The following is a 22373-nucleotide window of genomic DNA, read 5'->3' on the forward strand; positions in this document are numbered from 1 at the left end:
CCCCCCCCCCCCCCCACACTGGGCTCACTCTCCCTCCACACTGGGCTCAGTCTCTCCCCCCACAATGTGCTCAGTCTCTCCCCCCACACTGGGCTCACTCTCCCACCACACTGGGCTCAGTCTCTCTCCACACTGGGCTCACTCTCCCTCCACAATGGGCTCACTCTCCCTCCACAATGGGCTCACACTCCCTTCACACTGGGCTCACTCTCCTCCCACACTGGGCTCACTCACCACCCACACTGGGCTCAATCAGCCTCCACAATGGTCGAACTCTCCCTCCTCACTGGGCTCACTGTCCCTCCACACTGGGCTCAGTCTCTCCGTGCTCAATCAGCCTCCACAATGGTCGAACTCTCCCTCCTCACTGGGCTCACTGTCCCTCCACACTGGGCTCAGTCTCTCCGCCCACACTGGGCTCACTATCCCCCCAAACTGGGTTCACCCCTAACCCCACACTGTGCTCACTCTCTCACCACACTGGGCTCACTCTCCCTCCACGCTGGGCTCAGTCTCACCCTCCACACTGGGCTCAGTCTCTCCCCCCACACTGGGCTCACTCTCCCACCACACTGGGCTCAGTCTCTCTCCACACTGGGCTCACTCTCCCCCATACTGGGTTCACATTACCCCCACACCGGGCTCAAACTCTCTTCACACTGGGTTCAGTCTCACCCCCACATACTAGGCTCACTCTCCCTCCACACTGGGCTCACTCTCTCTCCACAATGGGCTCACTCTCTCACCACACTGGGCTCACACTCCTTCCACAATGGGCTCACTCTCTCACCACACTGGGCTCACACTCCTTCCACAGTGGGCTCAGTCTCTCCCCCCACACTCAGCTCACTCTCCCCCCACACTGGGCTCAGTCTCTCCCCCCACACTGGGCTCATTCTCCCTCCACACTGAGCTCAGTCAGCATCAACAATGGGCTCACTCTCCCCCCACACTGGGCTCACTCTCCCTCCACACTGGGCTCACTCTCCCTCCACAATGGGCTCAGACTCTCCTCCCACACTGGGTTCACCCTCGACCCACATTGTGCACACTCTCCCTCCACACTGGGCTCAGTCTCATCCCCCTCACTCGGCTCGCTCTCCGATCACACTGGGCTCAGTCTCGAACTTCACACTGGACTCACTCTCCCTCCACAATGGGCTCAGTCAGCATCAACAATGGGCTCACTCTCCCTCCACAATGGGCTCAGTCTCTCCCCCCACACTCGGCTCACTCTCCCTCCACACTGGGCTCAGTCAGCATCAACAATGGGCTCACTCTCCCTCTACACTGGGCTCAGTCTCTCCCCCCACACTGGGCTCACTCTTCCCTCACACTGGGCTGAGTCTGCCTCCACAATGGGCTCACTCTCCCTCCACACTGGGCTCTCGCTCCCCCCACACTGTGCTCAGTCTGTCTCCACGATGGACTCACTCTCCCTCTACACTGTGCTCAGTCTCAATCCACACTGGGTTCACTCTCCCTCCACACTGGGCTTAGTCTCTCCCCCGACCCTGGGCTCACTCTCCCAACACACTGGGCTCACTCTGCCTCCACACTGGGCTCAGTCTATCTCCACACTGGGTTCACTATCCCCCCAAACTGGGTTCACCCTACTCCTACACTGTGCTCACTCTCCCTCCACATTGGGCTCACTCTCCCTCCACACTGGGCTCACTCTCCCTCCATACTGGGCTCAGTCTCTCGGCTCACTCTCCCTCCACACTGGGCTCAGTCTCTCCCCCCACACTGGGCTCACTCTCCCCTCATACTGATCTCACTCTCCCCCCACACTGGGCTCAGTCAGCATCAACAAATGGCTCACTCTCCCTCCACACTGGTCTCCATCTGCATCCACAATGGGCTCGCTTTCCCTCCAAAGTGGGCTCCCTCTCCCTCCACACTGGACACAGTCTCCCCCCCCCACACTGGGCTCACTCTCCCTCCACACTGGGCTCAATCTCTCCCCCCACAATGTGCTCACTGTCCCTCCACACTGGGCTCAGTCTCTCCCCCCACACTGGGCTCACTCTCCCTCCACACTGGGCTCAGTCTCTCCCCCCACACTGGGCTCACTCTCCCACCGCACTGTGCTCAGTCTCTCCCCACACTGGCCTCACTCTCCCCCAAACTGGGTTCACATTACGCCCACACCAGGCTCAAACCCCCTTCACATTGGGCTCAGTCTCACCCCCACATACTAGGCTCACTCTCCCTCCACACTGGGCTCACTGTCCCTCCACAATGGGCTCACTCTCTCACCACACTGGGCTCACACCCCCTCCACAATGGGCTCACTCTCTCACCACACTGGGCTTACACTCCTTTCACAGTGGGCTCAGTCTCTCCCCCCACACTCAGCTCACTCTCCCCCCACACTGGGCTCAGTCTCTCCCACCACACTGGGCTCACTCTCCCCTCACAATGTGCTCAGTCTGCCTTCACAATGGGCTCACTCTTTCCCCACACTGGGTTCGCCCTCCACCCACACTGAGCTGACTCCCCCCATGCTGTGCTCACTCTCCCTCCACACCGGGCTCACTCTCCCTCCACACTGTGCTTACTCTCCCTCCACAATCGGCTCAGACTCTCCCTCCACACTGGGCTCAGTCTCTCCCCCGACCCTGGTCTCACTCTCCCAACATACTGGGCTCACTCTGCCTACACACTGGGCTTAGTCTCTCCCCCGACTCTGGGCTCACTCTGCCTCCACACTGGGCTCAATCTGTCTCAACAGTGAGCTCACTATCCACCCAAACTGGGTTTACACTACTCCCACACTGTGCTCACTCTCCTTCCAGACTGGGCTCAGTCTGCATCAACAATGGATTCACTCTCCCTCCACAATGGGCTCAGTCTCTCCCCCCACACTCGGCTCACTCTCCCCTCACACTATGCTCAGTCTGTCTCCACAATGGTGTCACTCTCCCTCCTCACTGGACTCAGTCTCTCTCCCCACACTCGGCTCAGTCACTCCCCCCACACTGGGCCCACACACAATACACACTGGGCACAGTCTCTCCCCCAACATTGGGCTCAGTCTCACATCGCACACTGGGTTCACCCTCTACACATACTGTGTTCACCCTCCCTCCACGCTGGGCTTACTCTCTCCCCACACTGGGCTCAGTTTTTCCCCACATTGGGCTCACTCTCCCCCTACACTCGCCTCACTCTCCCTCCACACTGGGCTCACTCTCCCTCCACACTGGGCTCACTCTCCCTCCTCATTGGTGTCAGTCTCGTCCACCACACTGGGTTCACCCTCCCCCCAAACTGTGCTCACTCTCACTCCACACTGGGCTCAGTCTCACCCCCCACATTCGGATCACTGTCCTTCTACACTGGGCTCAGTCTCGAACTTCACACTGGGCTCAGTCTCTCCCCTAACACTGTGCTTAGTCTCCCTCCACACCGGGCTCACTCTCCCTCCACACTGGGCTCACTCTCCCTCCACAATCGGCTCACTCTCTCACCACACTGGGATCACTCTCCCTCCACAATGGGCTCAGACTCTCCCTCCACACTCGGCTCAGTCTCTCCCTCCACACTCGGCTCACTGTCCCCACACACTGGGCTCAGTCTCTCCCCCCATACTCAGCTTACTCTCCCCACACACTGCGCTCAGTCTCTCCCCCCACACTGGGCTCACTCTTCCCTCACACTGGGCTGAGTCTGCCTCCACAATGGGCTCACTCTCCCTCCACACTGGGCTCTCGCTCACCCCACACTGTGCTCAGTCTGTCTCCACGATGGACTCACTCTCCCTCCACACTGTGCTCAGTCTCGATCCACACTGGGCTCACTCTCCCTCCACACTGGGCTTAGTCTCTCCCCCGACCCTGGGCTCACTCTCCCAACACACTGGGCTCACTCTGCCTCCACACTGGACTCAGTCTATCTCCACACTGGGTTCACTATCCCCCCAAACTGGGTTCACCCTACCCCTATACTGTGCTCGCTCTTCCTCCACACTGGGCTCACTCTCCCTCCATACTGGGCTCAGTCTCTCGGCTCACTCTTCCTCCACACTGGGCTCACTCGCCCCTCATACTGGGCTCACTTTGCCCCCACACTGGGCTCAGTCAGCATCAACAAATGGCTCACTCTCCCTCCACACTGGTCTCCATCTGCATCCACAATGGGCTCGCTTTCCCTCCAAACTGGGCTCATTCTCCCTCCACACTGGACACAGTCTCACCCCCCCCGACACTGGGCTCACTCACCACCCACACTGGGCTCAATCAGCCTCCACAATGGTCGAACTCTCCCTCCTCACTGGGCTCACTGTCCCTCCACACTGGGCTCAATCTCTCTGCCCACACTGGGCTCACTATCCCCCCAAACTGGGTTCACCCCTACCCCCACACTGTGCTCACTCACCCTCCACACTGGGCTCACTCTCCCTCCACACTGGGCTCACTCTCTCACCACACTGGGCTCACTCTCCCTCCACACTGGGCTCAGTCTCTCCCCCCACAATGTGCTCACTGTCCCTCCACACTGGGCTCAGTCTCTCCCCCCACACTGGGCTCACTCTCCCTCGACACTGGGCTCAGTCTCTCCATCCACACTGGGCTCAGTCTCTCCCCCCACACTGGGCTCACTCATCACCCACACTGGGCTCACTCTCCCTCCACACTGGGCTCCGTCTCTCCCCCCAAACTGTGCTCACTCAACCTCCACACTGTGCTCACTGTCCCTCCACACTGGGCTCACTCTCCCCCACACTGGGCTCAGTCTCTCCCCCCACACTGGGCTCACTCTCCCTCCACACTGGGCTCACTCTCCCCCCACACTGGGCTCAAACCCTCCTCCCACACTGGGCTCACTCTCCCTCCACACTGGGCTCAGTCAGCATCAACAATGGGCTCACTCTCCCTCCACACTGAGCTCACTCTCCCACCACACTGGGCTCAGTCTCTCCCCGAACACTCGGCTCACTCTCCCCCCACACTGGGCTCAGTCCCTCCCCCCACACTGAGCTCACTCTCCCCTCACGCTGTGCTCAGTCTGTCTCCACAATGGTCTCACTCTCCCTCCTCACTGGGCTCAGTCACTCCCCCCACACTGGGCTCACACACAATACACACTGGGCACAGTCTCTCCCCCAACATTGGGCTCAGTCTCACACCGCACACTGGTTCACCCTCTACACATACTGTGTTCACCCTCCCTCCACGCTGGGCTTACTCTCTCCCCACACTGGGCTCAGTTTTTCCCCCACATTGAGCTCACCCTCCCCCTACACTCGCCTCACTCTCCCTCCACACTGGGCTCACACTCCCTCCTCACTGGTCTCAGTCTCTCCCATCACACTGGGTTCACCCTCCCCCCAAACTGTGCTCACTCTTCCTCCATACTGGGCTCAGTCTTGAACTTCACACTGGGCTCAGTCTCTCCCCTAACACTGGGCTCACTCTCCCTCCACAATGGGCTCAGTCAGCATCAACAATGGGCTCACTCTCCCTCTACCCTGGGCTCAGTCTCTCCCCCCACACTCGGCTCACTCTCCCCGCACACTGGGCTCAGTCTTTCCCCCCACACTGAGCTCACTCTCCCCTCACACTGGGCTCAGTCTGCCTTCACAATGGGCTCACTCTTTCCCCACACTGAGTTCACCCTCCCCCCACACTGAGCTGACTCTCCCCCCACACTGGGCTCACTCTCCCTCCACACTGGGCTCAGTATCTCCCCCCAAAACTCGGCTCACTCTCCCCTCACACTGGGCTCACTCTGCCTCCACACTGGACTCAGTCTATCTCCACACTGGGTTCACTATCCCCCCAAACTGGGTTCACCCTACCCCTATACTGTGCTCGCTCTTCCTCCACACTGGGCTCACTCTCCCTCCATACTGGGCTCAGTCTCTCGGCTCACTCTCCCTCCACACTGGGCTCAGTCTCTCCCCCCACACTGTGCTCGCTCTTCCTCCACACTGGGCTCACTCTCCCTCCATACTGGGCTCAGTCTCTCGGCTCACTCTTCCTCCACACTGGGCTCACTCGCCCCTCATACTGGGCTCACTTTGCCCCCACACTGGGCTCAGTCAGCATCAACAAATGGCTCACTCTCCCTCCACACTGGTCTCCATCTGCATCCACAATGGGCTCGCTTTCCCTCCAAACTGGGCTCATTCTCCCTCCACACTGGACACAGTCTCACCCCCCCCGACACTGGGCTCACTCACCACCCACACTGGGCTCAATCAGCCTCCACAATGGTCGAACTCTCCCTCCTCACTGGGCTCACTGTCCCTCCACACTGGGCTCAATCTCTCTGCCCACACTGGGCTCACTATCCCCCCAAACTGGGTTCACCCCTACCCCCACACTGTGCTCACTCACCCTCCACACTGGGCTCACTCTCCCTCCACACTGGGCTCACTCTCTCACCACACTGGGCTCACTCTCCCTCCACACTGGGCTCAGTCTCTCCCCCCACAATGTGCTCACTGTCCCTCCACACTGGGCTCAGTCTCTCCCCCCACACTGGGCTCACTCTCCCTCGACACTGGGCTGAGTCTCTCCATCCACACTGGGCTCAGTCTCTCCCCCCACACTGGGCTCACTCATCACCCACACTGGGCTCACTCTCCCTCCACACTGGGCTCCGTCTCTCCCCCCAAACTGTGCTCACTCAACCTCCACACTGTGCTCACTGTCCCTCCACACTGGGCTCACTCTCCCCCACACTGGGCTCAGTCTCTCCCCCCACACTGGGCTCACTCTCCCTCCACACTGGGCTCACTCTCCCCCCACACTGGGCTCAAACCCTCCTCCCACACTGGGCTCACTCTCCCTCCACACTGGGCTCAGTCAGCATCAACAATGGGCTCACTCTCCCTCCACACTGAGCTCACTCTCCCACCACACTGGGCTCAGTCTCTCCCCGAACACTCGGCTCACTCTCCCCCCACACTGGGCTCAGTCCCTCCCCCCACACTGAGCTCACTCTCCCCTCACGCTGTGCTCAGTCTGTCTCCACAATGGTCTCACTCTCCCTCCTCACTGGGCTCAGTCACTCCCCCCACACTGGGCTCACACACAATACACACTGGGCACAGTCTCTCCCCCAACATTGGGCTCAGTCTCACACCGCACACTGGTTCACCCTCTACACATACTGTGTTCACCCTCCCTCCACGCTGGGCTTACTCTCTCCCCACACTGGGCTCAGTTTTTCCCCCACATTGAGCTCACCCTCCCCCTACACTCGCCTCACTCTCCCTCCACACTGGGCTCACACTCCCTCCTCACTGGTCTCAGTCTCTCCCATCACACTGGGTTCACCCTCCCCCCAAACTGTGCTCACTCTTCCTCCATACTGGGCTCAGTCTTGAACTTCACACTGGGCTCAGTCTCTCCCCTAACACTGGGCTCACTCTCCCTCCACAATGGGCTCAGTCAGCATCAACAATGGGCTCACTCTCCCTCTACCCTGGGCTCAGTCTCTCCCCCCACACTCGGCTCACTCTCCCCGCACACTGGGCTCAGTCTTTCCCCCCACACTGAGCTCACTCTCCCCTCACACTGGGCTCAGTCTGCCTTCACAATGGGCTCACTCTTTCCCCACACTGAGTTCACCCTCCCCCCACACTGAGCTGACTCTCCCCCCACACTGGGCTCACTCTCCCTCCACACTGGGCTCAGTATCTCCCCCCAAAACTCGGCTCACTCTCCCCTCACACTGGGCTCAGTCTGCCTCCACAATGGGCTCACTCTCCCTCCACACTGGGCTCTCGCTCCCCCCACACTCTGCTCAGGCTGTCTCCACAATGGGCTTCCTCTACCTCTGCACTGGGTTCAGTCTCTCCCTCCACACTGGGCTCACTCTCTCCCCCCACATAGGGCTCACTCTTTCCCCACACTGGGTTCACCTTACCGCCACACTGAGCTGACTCTCCCCCTACACTGGGCTGTCTCCCTCCACACTGGGCTCACTCTCCCTCCACACTGGGCTCAGTCTCTCCTCCCACACTGGGCTCACTCTCCCTCCACAATGGGCTCAGACGCTTTCTCCACACTGGGCTCAGTCTCTCCCCACACACTTGGCTCACTCTCCCCTCAGACTGTGCTCAGTCTGTCTCCACAATGGTTTTACTCTCCCCCCACACTAGGCTCACTCTCCCTCCACACTGGGCTCTGTCACTCCCCCCACACTGGGCTCTGTCACTCCCCCCACACTGGGCTCACGCAATACACACTGGGCACAGTCTCTCCCCCAACATTGGGCTCAGTCTCACACCGCACACTGGGTTCACCCTCTACACATACTGTGTTCCCCCTCCCTCCACACTGGGCTTACTCTCTCCCCACACTGGGCTCAGTTTCTCCCCCACATTGAGCTCACTCTCCCTCGACACTCGCCTCACTCTCCCTCCACACTGGGCTCATTCTCCCTCCTCACTGGGCTCAGTCTCAACCCCTACACTGGGTTCACTCTCCTTCCACACTGGGCTCAGTCTCGAACTTCACACTGGGCTCAGTCTGTCCCCCCACACTAGGCCATGTCTCTCCCCCCACACTGGGCTCACTCTCCCTCCACACTGGGCTCAGTCAGCATCAACAATGGGCTCACTCTCCCTCCACAATGGGCTCACTCTCCCTCCACACTGCACTCACTCTCCCTCCACAATGGGCTCAGACCCTTCCTCCACACTGGGCTCAGTCTCTCCCCCCACACTTGGCTCACTCTCCTCCCACACTGGGCTAAGTCGCTCCCCCCACACTGGGCTCACTCTTCCCTCACAATGTGCTCAGTCTGTCTCCACAATGGTCTCACTCTTTCCCCACACTGGGTTCACCCTCCCCCCACACTGAGCTGACTCTCACCCCACACTGTGCTCACTCTCCCTCCACACCGGGCTCACTCTCCCTCCACACTGGGCTCACTCTCCCTCTACACTGGGCTCAGTCTCTCTCCAAACTGGGCTCACTATCCCCCCACACTGGGTTCACCCGCCCCCCACACTGTGCTCAGTCTGTCTCCACAATGGTCTCACTCTTTCCCCACACTGGGCTCAAACTCTCCTGCCACACTGGGCTCACTCTCTCCCTTCAACATACGGCCCACTCTTTCCACACACTGGGTTCACCCTCCCCCCACACTGAGCTGACCCCCACCCCACACTGGGCTCTGTCTCCCTCCATACTTGGCTCACTCTCCCACCACACTGGGCTCACTCTTTCCCCACACTGGGATCACCCTCCCCCCACACTGAGCTGAATCTCCCCCCACACTGGGCACAGTGTCCCTCCACACTGGGCTCACTATGCCCCCAAACTGGGTTCACCCTACCCCTACACTGGGCTCAGTCAGCATCAACAATGGGCTCACTCTACCTCCACTCTGGACTCACTCTCCCTCCACAATGGGCTCACCCTCTCACCACACTGGGCTCACTCTCCCAACACACTGGGCTCAGTCTGCCTCCACAATGGTCTCACTCTCCCTCTGCACTGGGCTCAGTCGGCATCCACAGTGGGCTCACTCTCCTGCCAAACTGGGCTTACTCTCCATCCATACTGGGCTCAGTCTCTCCCCCTACACTGGGCTCACTCTCTCTCCACACTGGGCTCAATCTGCCTCCACAATCGTCTCACTCTCCCTCCTCACTGGGCTCAGTCTCTCCCCCTACACATGGTTTACCCTCACCACACACTGTGCTCACTCTCCCTCGACACTGGGCAGTCTCACCCCCGACACTAGGCTCACTCTCCCCCAACACTAGGCTCCGTCTCTCCCCCCACACTGGGCTCACTCTCCCTCCACACTGGGCTCAGTCTCTCCACGGACACTGGGCTCACTCTCCCTCCACACTGGGCTCAATCTGCCTCCGCAATGGTCCTACTCTCCCTCCACACTGGGCTCAGTCTATCACCCCACACTGGCTCACTCTCCCCCACACTAGGCTCAGGTGCCTCCACAATGGTCTCACTCTTCCTCTACACTCGGCTCTGTCTGCATCCAAAATGGGCTCGCTTTCCCTCCAAACTGGGCTCACTCTCCCTCCACACTGGGCTCAGTCTCTCCCCCGACATTGGGCTAACTCTCCCTACACACTGGGCTCAGTAGGCATCCACAATGGGCTCACTCTCCCTCCAAACGGGGCTCACTCTCCCTCCACACTGGGCTCAGTCAGCATCAACAATGGGCTCACTCTCCCTCCACACTCAGCTCACTCTCCCCCCACACTGGGCTCAGTCTCTCCTCCCACACTGGGCTCACTCTCCCTCCACACTGGGCTCACTCTCCCTCCACAATGGGCTCACTCTCTCACCACACTGGGCTCACTCTCCCTCCACAATGGGCTCAGTCTCTCCCCCCACACTGGGCTCAGTCACTCCCCCCACACTGGGTTCACCCTCTACACATACTGTGTTCCCCCTCCCTCCACACTGGGCTTACTCTCTCCCCACACTGGGCTCAGTCTCTCCCGCCACACTGGGCTCACTCTGTCCCCCCATATAGGGGTCACTCTTTCCTCACACTGGGTTCATCCTCCCCCCACACTGAGCTGACTCTCCACCCACACTGGGCTCTGTCTCCCTCCACACTGGGCTCACTCTCCCACCACACTGGCTCACTCTTTCCCCATACTGGGTTCTCCCTCCCCCCACACTGAGTTGACTCTCCCCCCAAACTGGACTGTCTCCCTCCACACTGGGCTCACTGTACCTCCACATTGTGCTCACTCTCTCCCCACACTGGGCTCACTCTCCCTCCACACTGGGCTCAATTTCTTCCCCCACACTGGGCTCACTCTCCCTCCACACTGGGCTCAATTTCTTCCCCCACACTGGGCTCACTCTCCCTCCACACTGGGCTCAATCTCTTCCCCCACACTGGGCTCACTCTCCCTCCACACTGGGCTCAGTCACTCCCCCCACATTGGGCTCACACTCAATACACGCTGGGCTCCGTCTGCCTCCACAATGGGCTCACTCTCCCTCACACTGGGCTCTCGCTCCCCCCATATTGGGCTCAGTCTCACACCGCACACTGGGTTCACCCTCTACACAAACTGGGTTCACCCTCCCCCACACTGGGCTCACTCTCCCTTCACACTGGGTTCACTCTCTCCCCACACTGGGCTTACTCTCTCCCCACACTGGGCTCACTCTCCGTTCTTACTGGGCTCACTTTCCCCACACTGGGCTCACTCTCCCTCCACACTGGGCTCACTCTCCCTCCACACTGGGCTCACTCTCCCTTCACACTGGGCTCACTTTCCCCACACTGGGCTCACTCTCCCTCCACACTGGGCTCACTCTCCCTCCACACTGGGCTCACTCTCCCTTCACACTGGGCTCACTCTCCCTCCACACTGGGCTCACTCTCCCTCCACACTGGGCTCACTCTCCCTTCACACTGGGCTCACTTTCCCCACACTGGGCTCACTCTCCCTCCACACTGGGCTCACTCTCTCCCCACACTGGGCTTACTCTCCCCCCACACTGGGCTCACACTCCCTCCACACTGGGCTCACTCTCTCCCCACACTGGGCTTACTCTCTCCCCACACTGGGCTCACTCTCCGTCCATACTGGGCTCAGTCTAGGCTCACTCTCCTGCCATACTTACCTCAGTCTGCCTCCGCAATGGGCTCAATCTCCCTCCACACTGGACTCAGTCTCTCTCCCCCAGACCGGGCTCAGTCTCTCCCCCCAAAGTGGGATCACTCTACCTCCACACTGGCCTCACTGTCCCCCGACACTGGGCTCATTCTCCCTCCACACTGAGCTCAGACTCTCCCCACAGTGGGCTCATTCTCCTCTCACACTGGGTTCAATCTCTCCCCACACTGGGCTGGGCTCACTCTCCCCCCACACTGGACTCACTCTACCCCCCACACTGGGCTCACCCTCCCCCCACACTGGGCGCAATCTCCCCCCATGCTGGGCTCACTCTCCCCCACGCTGGGCTCACTCTCCCCCACGCTGGGCTCACTCTCTCCCCTGCACTTCACTCACTCTCTCCCCCTCACACTGGGTTCACCAACCCCCCCCACACACACTGGGCTCGATCTCCTCCATGCTAGACCCGGTTCCCCCCACATTGCCATTGTTTTTCCCTGTGCTCCTCCACACTGGACTCAATCTTGTCCAGGGTAGCTGGGACAGTGGAATTCGGAACACAGACATATCAGACATGATCAAGGAATCAGGCAGAACAACGAAGGCCCTTTGTCTACTCTAAGCCCATCCTTGTCTCACTTCTCATCATTCAGCCTGTTACCTTGAATGTTTATGACATTTCACATGCTCATCCAAATACATTTCACAGGTTGTGCAGCTTCCTCCCTCAACACCCCTCCCAGGCAGAACATTCCAGATTCCCAACAACTTCTGGGTGAAAAATATTTTCCTCAAATCCCCTCAAAACCTCCTGCCTTTTACCTTACCATTGCGTCCCTATATTTCTGACCCTTCAGCCTGCTCTCTATTCACCCTGTCCTTGTTGTAATTGCACCAGCCTCCACCACATCCTCTGGCAGCTCATTCCACACACGCACCACCCTCTGCGTGAAAAAGTTGCCCCTTAGGTCTCTTTTATTTCTTTCCCCCTCACCCTAAACCTATGCTCTCTGGACTCCCCCACCCCAGGGAAAAGACCTTGTCTATTTACCCTACCCATGCCCATCATGATTTTATAAACTTCTATAAGATCACCCCTCAATCGCCAACGCTCCAGGGAAAACAGGCTGATCAAGGGGTGCGGGCATCTGCATTTATTGCCTATCCTTATGTGCCCTGGAGATGGTGATGGTGCACTTCCTTCTTGAATCACTGCAGTCCTTGTGATGTAAGCTGTTAGGAAGGGATTCCAGGATTTTGGCCCAGCGCCAGTGAAGGAATGTTATTATATCTCCATGATGTGGAGGAGCCAGTGTTGGACTGGGGTGGCCAAAGTTAAAGTTAACACAGCATCAGGTTATGGTCCAACTGGTTTTATTTGGAAGCACTAACTTTTGGAGCACTGCTCCTTTATCCAAGTCAGGATGACGAGTGATTTGGAAGGGAACTTGCAGCTGGTGATGTTCCCAAGTATTTGCTGCCCTTGTCAGTCTATGTGGTAGAGGTCATGACTTTGGAAGGTACAGTCAGAAAAGCCATGGTGAGTTATTACTGTGCATCTGTGTTTATGGTAGTGAATGGAGTTAGTGTTGAAGGTAGTGTTTAGGGTTCCAATTAAGTGAGCTACTTTGTCCTGGATGGTGTCAAGCTTCTTGAGTGTTAGAGCTGCATTTGCCCCGGTGAGTGTGGAATATTCCATCACACTCCTGACATTTTCCTTCTAGATTATGGACAGGCTTTGGCTAGTTATTCAATGCAATATTCCTAGCCTCCGATCTGTTCTTGTACAGTATTTATACAGCTGTTCCGGTTCTGGTGTTTCGTAACCCCGAGGATGCCTATGTGGGATATTCAGTGACAGTAACACCAGTGGACATGATGGGGTGTTGCTGGAAGCAAATTCGATTATAACTTTCAAAGGGGATTTGGATATGAACTTGGAAAGAAGACGTTGAAAGAACAATGGCAAGAGAGCAGTACAACAGAGATTTTATTTAAATACCAGGAACAGATGTACACTATACCACTCGATACACACTCACATCATCTTCTTTAACAAAACCTTTAAAAAATAAGCATTGCAGAGAAGATGCCAATGAGAGATTAAATGTACATTGCAACAATTGGATGAATACCATGAATACCATTGACAGGACATTAATCTATTGTTCTATCAATAACCAATAATACAGACCTTACTTGCAGTTAAATTTTGTTCTACTAAGGGCAGAGAAAGAAATGTCTCATCATTATTAAGGCACATGTTTTCTTCAGCAGTGCTGAAATCGCTCTTTTTGTTGAATTGCTTCTAACAATAGGCAGACCTGATTATTTTGAGCCATGCTGGGAGACATGTTTATTGGTGTCTTGGAAGGAGATGAGTAGTAAGCTCGCCTCAGCCATTATTCTGAGAGTTTAAATTTGCTGCAGCGCTTTTCTGAATAATATTTTAAACTGAGCACTCTGCTCAGTTCATCACACAGACTACCTGTAAACGTTGTTACCATGGTGCCTGCTATTTTAAAGATCTGTCATCATTTCTTGTCACAGGATGAATTTTAAACCAGATGTATAACAAATATGATTAAATAGAGTGTGTAATTACCAGATTGATAAATAATCACGTAGCTTTTAAAGGTTGCTGATGTGTTTCAGTTTTCACTGGGTTTATAAAATCATCTGATGGGATATTTAGTTATATAATTAAAGTGAATATTGCCCCAACTATATTGGTAATGCAGTTAGACACTCACATGAAATGTTTGTTTCAAAGGTTTATTGTGTAGCTTGAGAGGCACCAGTCATGCAAGCAAGAAAGTTCCCTCTATTTGTTACCAGAACAATAGTGCATTTAGCTTCATCTTACAAATTCACAAAAGATTTTCCATAGAAACATTGCTCAGCATGTTTCTTTCAGACTCTTCATTCTCTGAAGTGAGGAATCTAGCCTTACAAATCCATCATCAAAGTATATTTCTGCACCTTCCTGACTTCAAATTAACTGTTAATTAATTCTTTGCACTAAATTTGAATTTTTACTGTATTAATTGCTGACTTAGATTACTAAATTAATATATCCAGATGGAAATGTACTGTTGAATTATCATAGTTACACTACTTGCAGCAAAATTTCACATTGCCTCAAATGACCAGGAAGTTAATTGGCACAAAGAAAACAGAAAAACAAAGGGTGTGGTGGTGATGGTGCTTTGCGGTTTGTGGATAGTAGGGTCCAGAGGCTGACAATTGGGACAGTGGGAGGAACTGAAAATGTAGAGGTTGGCAGTCAAGTGTTCGGTCCTTGCAATTGAGAGCAAGGAAGGGAAAAAGGAATAAAAACAGAAAGTGTTGTGAAAAACACAGCAGGTCTTGTAGTATCTGTGGAACATGAAGCAGTTAATGATTCAAGTCTAGAATGACTCTTTCAGTCTCAAGGGAAAGAAACAGTGGCAAGGAGTAGTGGGAGCACAGCTCTCATGATTGGAACCAGGTAGACATCTTGCTGACGATGTGATTATTGTTTGGGGTTGTTAACCTGGGATAATCAGGGAGCCCTGGCTGACAGATATAAACAGGGGATTCAGAATCTCCTCACTTCAGGGGACTGACTCCGAACTGGCTGGCCACAGTCAATGTACCTTGCATGTGTTAATAGAGAGCGACTTGGTGATGGGATACTGGCCTCTGTGTAGTTATCTCGATATAAACCAGAAGGGAGCTGGAGAAGAGGCCAGAAGATAGTGGAGAGGGGTCAGAATGTGAAAATCAGGTGGGGAAGCAAAGATTGTCAATGGGTGAGGCTTCCAGCTGCTCAGAGCTCACACATAATGCTATAAGAAAGGGCTTGCCTGTTTGAACTAACTGCTCTCTTCTCCATTTTAATATCATGTTTCTTGAGCCCTATTTAATCCAATGGTTGAACATTAAAATAAATTCATGCCTTAATTACACAGTGAAAGCCTGGTTTAAATACTAAAGTGGTTTCCCATACTGTTGAGACAGTGAGTTGGGATTGCTTTATGATTTTCTAATTTTAGACACTCTCCCCTTCTCATGCCCTAAACTGTGCCCTCACCACTTTCCTCCATATATCATGGGAGTCAGATTTTTGATAGTGTCAATCCCAATATTTGCAATATGTGTTTTTAATTGTCCAAATTTGTGGAAGAAAATAGGTAACCTCCCACAGTTTGCCATGCTGTCCAGTCTTTTTCTGAGCAGGTATTCTGATCGGTGCTCTTTAAGAAAAGCAGAGATGTACTTCCATTCTGCAAGTTTCTTTTGTGGTGCAGAATTGTTGGAGGAAGGTGAACGATGTCCTTTTTTTACAGCGGTCAGCTGCCTATGCTGAGATTTAGAGTTATAGAGTCATAAAGATGTACAGCATGGAAACAGACCTTTTGGCCCAACCGACCAGATATCCCAATCCCATCTAGTCCCACCTGCAAGCACCCGGTCCATATACCTCCAAACCCTTCCTATTCATATACCCATCCAAATCCCTCTTAAATGTTGTAATCGTACCAGCCTCCACCACATCCTCTGGCAGCTCATTCCATACATGAACCACCCTCTGCGTGAAAATGTTGCCCTGTAGGTCTCTTTTATATCTTTCCATCTCACCCTAAACCTATGCCCTCTAGTTCTGGACTCCCCGACCCCAGGGAAAAGACTTTGTCTATTTATCCTATCCATGCCCCTCATAATTTTGTAAACTTCTATAAAGTCACCCCTCAGCCTCCGATGCTCCAGGGAAAACAGCCCCAGCCTGTTCAGCCTCTCCCTATAGCTCAGATCCTCCAACCCTGGCAACATCCTTGTAGATCTTTTCTGAACTCTTTCAAGTTGCAAGTTGGAGACCAGAATTGCAAGCAATATTCTAACAGTGGCCTAACCAATGTCCTGTACAGCCACAACATGACCTCCCAACTCCTGTACTCAATACTCTGACCAACAAAGGAAAGCATACCAAACGCCTTCTTCACTATCCTATCTACCTGCAACTCCACTTTCAAGGAGCTATGAACCTACACTCCAAGGTCTCTTTGTTCAGCAACACTCCCTGAGACCTTACCATTAAGTGTATAAGTCCTGCAAAGGTTTGCTTTCCCAAAATGCAGCACCTCGCATTTATCTGAATTAAACTCCATCTGCCACTTCTCAGCCCATTGGCCCATCTGGTCAAGATCCTGTTGTAATCTGAGGTAACCCTCTTCGCTGTCCACTACACCTCTAATTTTGGTGTCATCTTCAAACTTACTAACTTTACCTCTAATGCTCGCATCCAAATCATTTATGTAAATGACAAAAAGTAGAGGGCCCAGCACCGATCCTTGTGGCACTCCATTGGTCACAGGGCTCCAGTCTGAAAAACAACCCTCCACCACCACCCTCTGTCTTCTACCTTTGAGCCAGTTCTGTATCCAAATGGCTAGTTCTCCCTGTATTCCATGAGATTTAACCTTGCTAATCAGTTTCCCTTGGGGAACCTTATCGAACGCCTTACTGAAGTCCATATAGATCACACCTACTGCTCTGCCCTCATCAATCTTCTTTGTTACTTCTTCAAAAAACTCAATCAAGTTTGTGAGACATGATCTCCCATGCATAAAGCCATGTTAACTATCCCGAATCAGTCCTTGCCTTTCCAAATACATGTGCATCCTGTCCCTCAGGATTCCCTTCAACAACTTGCCCACCACCGAGGTCAGGCTCACCGGTGTATAGTTCCCTGGCTTGATTTTACCGCCCTTCTTAAACAGTGGCACCACGTTTGCCAAACCTCCAGTCTTCCGGCACCTCACCTGTCATTATTGATGATACAAATATCTCAGCAAGAGGCCCAGCAATCACTTTTCTAGCTTCCCACAGAGTTCTCAGGTATACCTGATCAGGTCCTGGGGATTTATCCACCTTTACCTGTTTCAAGACATCCAGCACTTCCTCCTCTGTAATCTGGACATTTTGCAAGGTGTCACCATCTATTTCCCTACAGTCTATATCTTCCATATCCTTTTCCACAGTAAATACTGATGCAAAATATTCATTTAGTATCTCCCCCATTTTCTTTGGCTCCACACAAAAGCCGCCTTGCTGATCTTTGAGGGACCCTATTCTCTCCCTAGTTACCCTTTTGTCCTCAATATATTTGTAAAAACCCTTTGGATTCTCCTTCATTCTATTTGCCAAAGCTATCTCATGTCCCCTTTTTGCCCTCCTGATTTCCCTCTTAAGTATACTCCTACTTTCTTTATACTCTTCTAAGGATTCACTCGATCTATCCAGTCTATACCTTACATATGCTTCCTTCTTTTTCTTAACCAAACCCTCCATTTCTTTAGTCATCCGGCATTCCCTATACCTACCAGCCTTCCCTTTCACCCTGACAAGAATATACTTGCTCTAGATTCTTGTTATCTCATTTCTGAAGGCTTCCCATTTTCCAGCCATCCCTTTACCTGCGAACATCTGCCTCCAATCAACTTTAAAAAGTTCTTGCCTAATACCGTCAAAATTGGCCTTTCTCCAATTTAGAACTTCAACTTTTAGATCTGGTCTATCCTTTTCCATCACTATTTTAAAACGAATAGAATTGTGGTCGCTGGCCCCAAAGTGCTCCCCCGCTGACACCTCAGTCACCTGCCCTGCCTTATTTCCCACGAGTAGGTCAAGTTTTGCACCTTCTCTAGTAGGTACAAGCTGAATCAGAAAATTGTCCTGTACGCACTTAAGAAATTCCTCTCCATCTAAACCTTTAACGCTATGGCAACCCCAGTCGATGTTTGCAAAGTTAAAGTCCCCTCCCAGAACTACCCTATTATTCTTACAGATAGCTGAGATCTCCTTACAAGTTTGTCTCTCAATTTCCCTCTGACTATTGGGGGGTCTATAATACAATCCCTTTCTTATTTCTCAGTTCCACCCAAATAACTTCCTTGGATGTATTTCTGGGAATATCCTCCCTCAGCACAGATGTAATGCTATCCCTTAGCAAAAATGCTACTCCCCCTCCTCTCTTGCCTCCCTTTCGATCCTTCTTGTAGCATTTGTATCCTGGAACATTAAGCTGCCAGTCCTACTCATCCCTGAGCCATGTTGTTAATGGACCAAACAGTACTTTCGACAGCTATCATCAAACTATTAGTACAAAAGGTAAGTTCGAAAGATGGGGCGGGGGTGTTGGAGGGAACAGGTACAGCAGCGGTGGAAGGTATTGCAGTTGAGAATGGAGGCAGAGGTGAAACGTGTCTCACAGCAGGTGACTGGGGGCATCGGGTGGAGAGCCAAGAGAGGGAAAGAGGATCTGTGTCCATCAGTCGGATTGGGTTGGCTTAGATTGGAGAGGAGGAGAAATTGTGAATGAGTCCAGGCACAGTAGGGTGGGGCGGGGGGGGGGGGGGTGAGTTAGGCATAGCAGGTTTTGGGTCAGGGTTTGACTGGTGTGAGTGGTCTGAAGAAAGTACAGTTGGGACTGTGTGAGGTAAGTATGAGGTCAGTTCTATTCTTACTCAGCAGTTAAACTATATATACATAACTTATCCTGAGTAACTATTTTATTTACTTTCATTGGAACTTTTTGAATTCTCTAATTTAAATGGAGATGTTTGGACAGTTTCAGGCATTGGGGAATTGCCCAGTCGAAATTTCAACTTCCTAGTTAATTGCCTTCCAGTCTGCTACAATGGGGATTCCATGGAATTCCCTCGTGCAACTTTACATGCTAATGAGGCCATAAGTAGGAAGTTATTACAGTCAAATGCATGACTTGTGTCGGAGGGAAGGCTTCAAATATCTGGATCTTGGGATTGCTTCCAAGGCAGGAGGTCAAATACAAGAGGAAAGTATACAGGACCCTTAGGAGCATTGATACACAGAGGAATCCTGGGGTCCAAGTCTATAGCTCCTTGAAAATGACAATCCAAGTGGATAAGATGGGAAAAAGTGAGGACTGCAGATGCTGGAGATCAGAGCTCCTGAAGAAGGGCTCATGCCCGAAACGTCGATTCTCCTGCTCCTTGGATGCTGCCTGACCTGCTGCGCTTTTCCAGCAACACATTTTCAGATAAGATGGGAAAGAAGGCATACGGTATGCTTGCCTTCTTTGGTCAGGGAATTGAGTATAAAAGGTAGTAAGTAATATTGTAGCTATATAAGACTTTAATTAGGCTATATCTGGAGTATTGTGTGCAGTTCTGGTCACTTCCCTACAGAAAGGATGTGGGAGCTTTGGAGAGGGTGCAAAAGAGGTTTATCGAGAAGTAGCCTGGTTCGGACTGTATTGGCTTATATGGAATGTTTTTGCTACTGCATCGAAGGCTGAAGGTCGACTTGGCAGAAATATGTAAAATTATAAAAGGTAAGGATAGGATGGATAGTTAAAGCCTTTTTCCCACATGGAAATGTCAAATATTAAGGGGCATAGGTATAAGGTGAGATGGGAAAAGTAGATGTGAAAGCAAAGTCCTTTACATAGGGGGTGTTAGGTGTGTGGCACACACTGGCTGTGAGATACACTCGCAATGTTTAAGAGGCATTTAGATAAACACATGAATAAGCAGGAAATAGAGGCATACTGACCATGTGCGGGCAAATGGGATTAGTTTTGAGTGGCATTATGGTCAGCACAGATGTGGTGATCCAAAAGGCCTGTTCCTGTCCTGTCTTGTTCTAAGTTCTACATACACTAGAATAATGACTATCTGGCAATCATAAAATCTAAGCCAATAATTTGATCGGGAAAAAAAACTTCAGTAAGCTGTGGATCCCCTCCAATGACAATTTACTACATGAATAAATTAAAGCTAAAAATCTTTAATGAAAATGTATTTGCGTTCTGCCACACATTTGGAAGTTAATGAAATAGGCAGTGTCACATAATGTGCAGAATCTGACCGATTCAATGTATAGAACATGCTGCACTGGCAAGCACACTTAACAGCCATCATTTGGAATATCACCCATTAAATGCACGATGCATTTTTGCAAATAGTTTTAATCTTGATGCATTTTATACAATAATCCATCTGCATGGCACTTAATATTGAAATGTTTTGAATTGCACGACATAACGAGTGAAAATTTGAGGTGGGGTCAGAAATGAAAGTTCAGTAAATGTGACAGTCATTTTGTACGGCTTGTATCATAAATAACGATGTGGTGGATGAATGAATGAATATCTGCCACACTTATTTGATTGAATCAGGATTGTTGGAGGGATAAAATCCTAAAATTTCTTTCTGAACAGCATTGACACCCAAAGAACTGCAACAATTCAAGACGGCAGCTTATCATGAGCAATTGAGGATGAGCAATAAATGTTGGTTTAGTCAGTCATGCCACACTCCCTCATAGTCCTAGAGATGTACATATGGCAACAGACCCTTTGATCCAACCCGCCCATGCCAACCAGATATTTCAAATTAATCCAGCCCCATTTGCCAGCATTTGGTCTGTGATGATGTTGCTCCTTTAACAAGGTTATGTTGTCCTTTGTTCTTATTTTCAGAAAAGCAGCAATTCTGACAAGTCTGGCTTGGATGGGTTTTAGGGCCAGTTTGGTCACAACTAACAGATACTGCCTCAGGCAAAAGGCGTTTAACTTTTTAAAAAGAAATACTTGTACAAGTAAGGAGGTGTGGCCAGTTCTCCCAGCTCAGCTTTCTTTTGGTTTGGTTTGGTTTTTAGCAGTCTGGCTGGTTGCTGAAAGCAGGCAGTTTTGAGGCTTGTTATGGACCAGGTTCGACCCCTCAAAACATTTTTAAACAGGTAGCCCAGACCATAACATTGCTATTTGTTTAGGCAAGTGTATAGTGAATTACTTGATTCAACTGCCAAGTTTGAAACAAACAGAATTTATTTCCAAAATTACCCAATGAAACAGAAAGAACACAAAATAGAATATCCGATAACTTATCCTAATCAAAACCCGACAGACTATCCCACCTTAATGACACTGTTCTGAAAATACTTGCAACAGTCCCAATAAACAGGTCCCTGAGCACAAAGAGTAAAAATAAAACAAACCAGGGCTTGTAGGTTTTAGGTCAGAGAGAGAGTACCTGGCTGGTCTTTCCCTAGCAGCCTTTCTTCACACACAGTGCTGCTGAATCAACAACTCCGGTCTAACTGAAGGCTAGCTACACAGCTAACTAGCTACTCCCCTTTGATTATACCAGATTTTTTTAAAGACATGAAAGCCTTAGGCCAGAGGCATTACCTGCTAGTGGTGAAGAAAAAGGACCCGAATAAACCTTTCAAATCCAGCCTAGCTCGAGCCAGGCCAATTACCCCCTCTCTGGAAAAAAACTCAAGGGCATTGTAACCTTGTAAAAAGACCGACATTGTGACAGGCTGCTGATTCAAGAAATTGCGACATAGAAGAAGGTGTTCCATGCTGCCATCTCTCTCTGACATCTCTCCTGTAAGAGCTGTGCTTGTTTTTCCCTTTTGCGCCAAGGGGTGTTTATGGAGATTGTCAAAAGTATTTGGAGCAGCATCATTGAGTGGGATAATCTGTTGGGTTTTTAGATAGGTTAAGTTATTCAGTATTCTGTTCTCTTTTGCTTGTGTTTCATTCAGTAATCTTGTAAATAAATTATGTTTTGTTTAAAACTAAGCAGCTTGACCAGCTACATCTCTCCTGGAATATCCACTTATCATCTGCTTCCAACAACTAGCAAAGTTAGGGTCTGGGTTACTTTATTGAAATGTTTTGAGGGGTCTGGCCTGGTCCATAACAGGTGCATATCCTTCTAAATCCATCCCATTCATATAGCCACCCAGATGCCTTTTAATG

Source organism: Chiloscyllium punctatum, chromosome 9, assembly GCF_047496795.1.
Source record: "Chiloscyllium punctatum isolate Juve2018m chromosome 9, sChiPun1.3, whole genome shotgun sequence".
Lineage (NCBI taxonomy): Eukaryota > Metazoa > Chordata > Chondrichthyes > Orectolobiformes > Hemiscylliidae > Chiloscyllium > Chiloscyllium punctatum.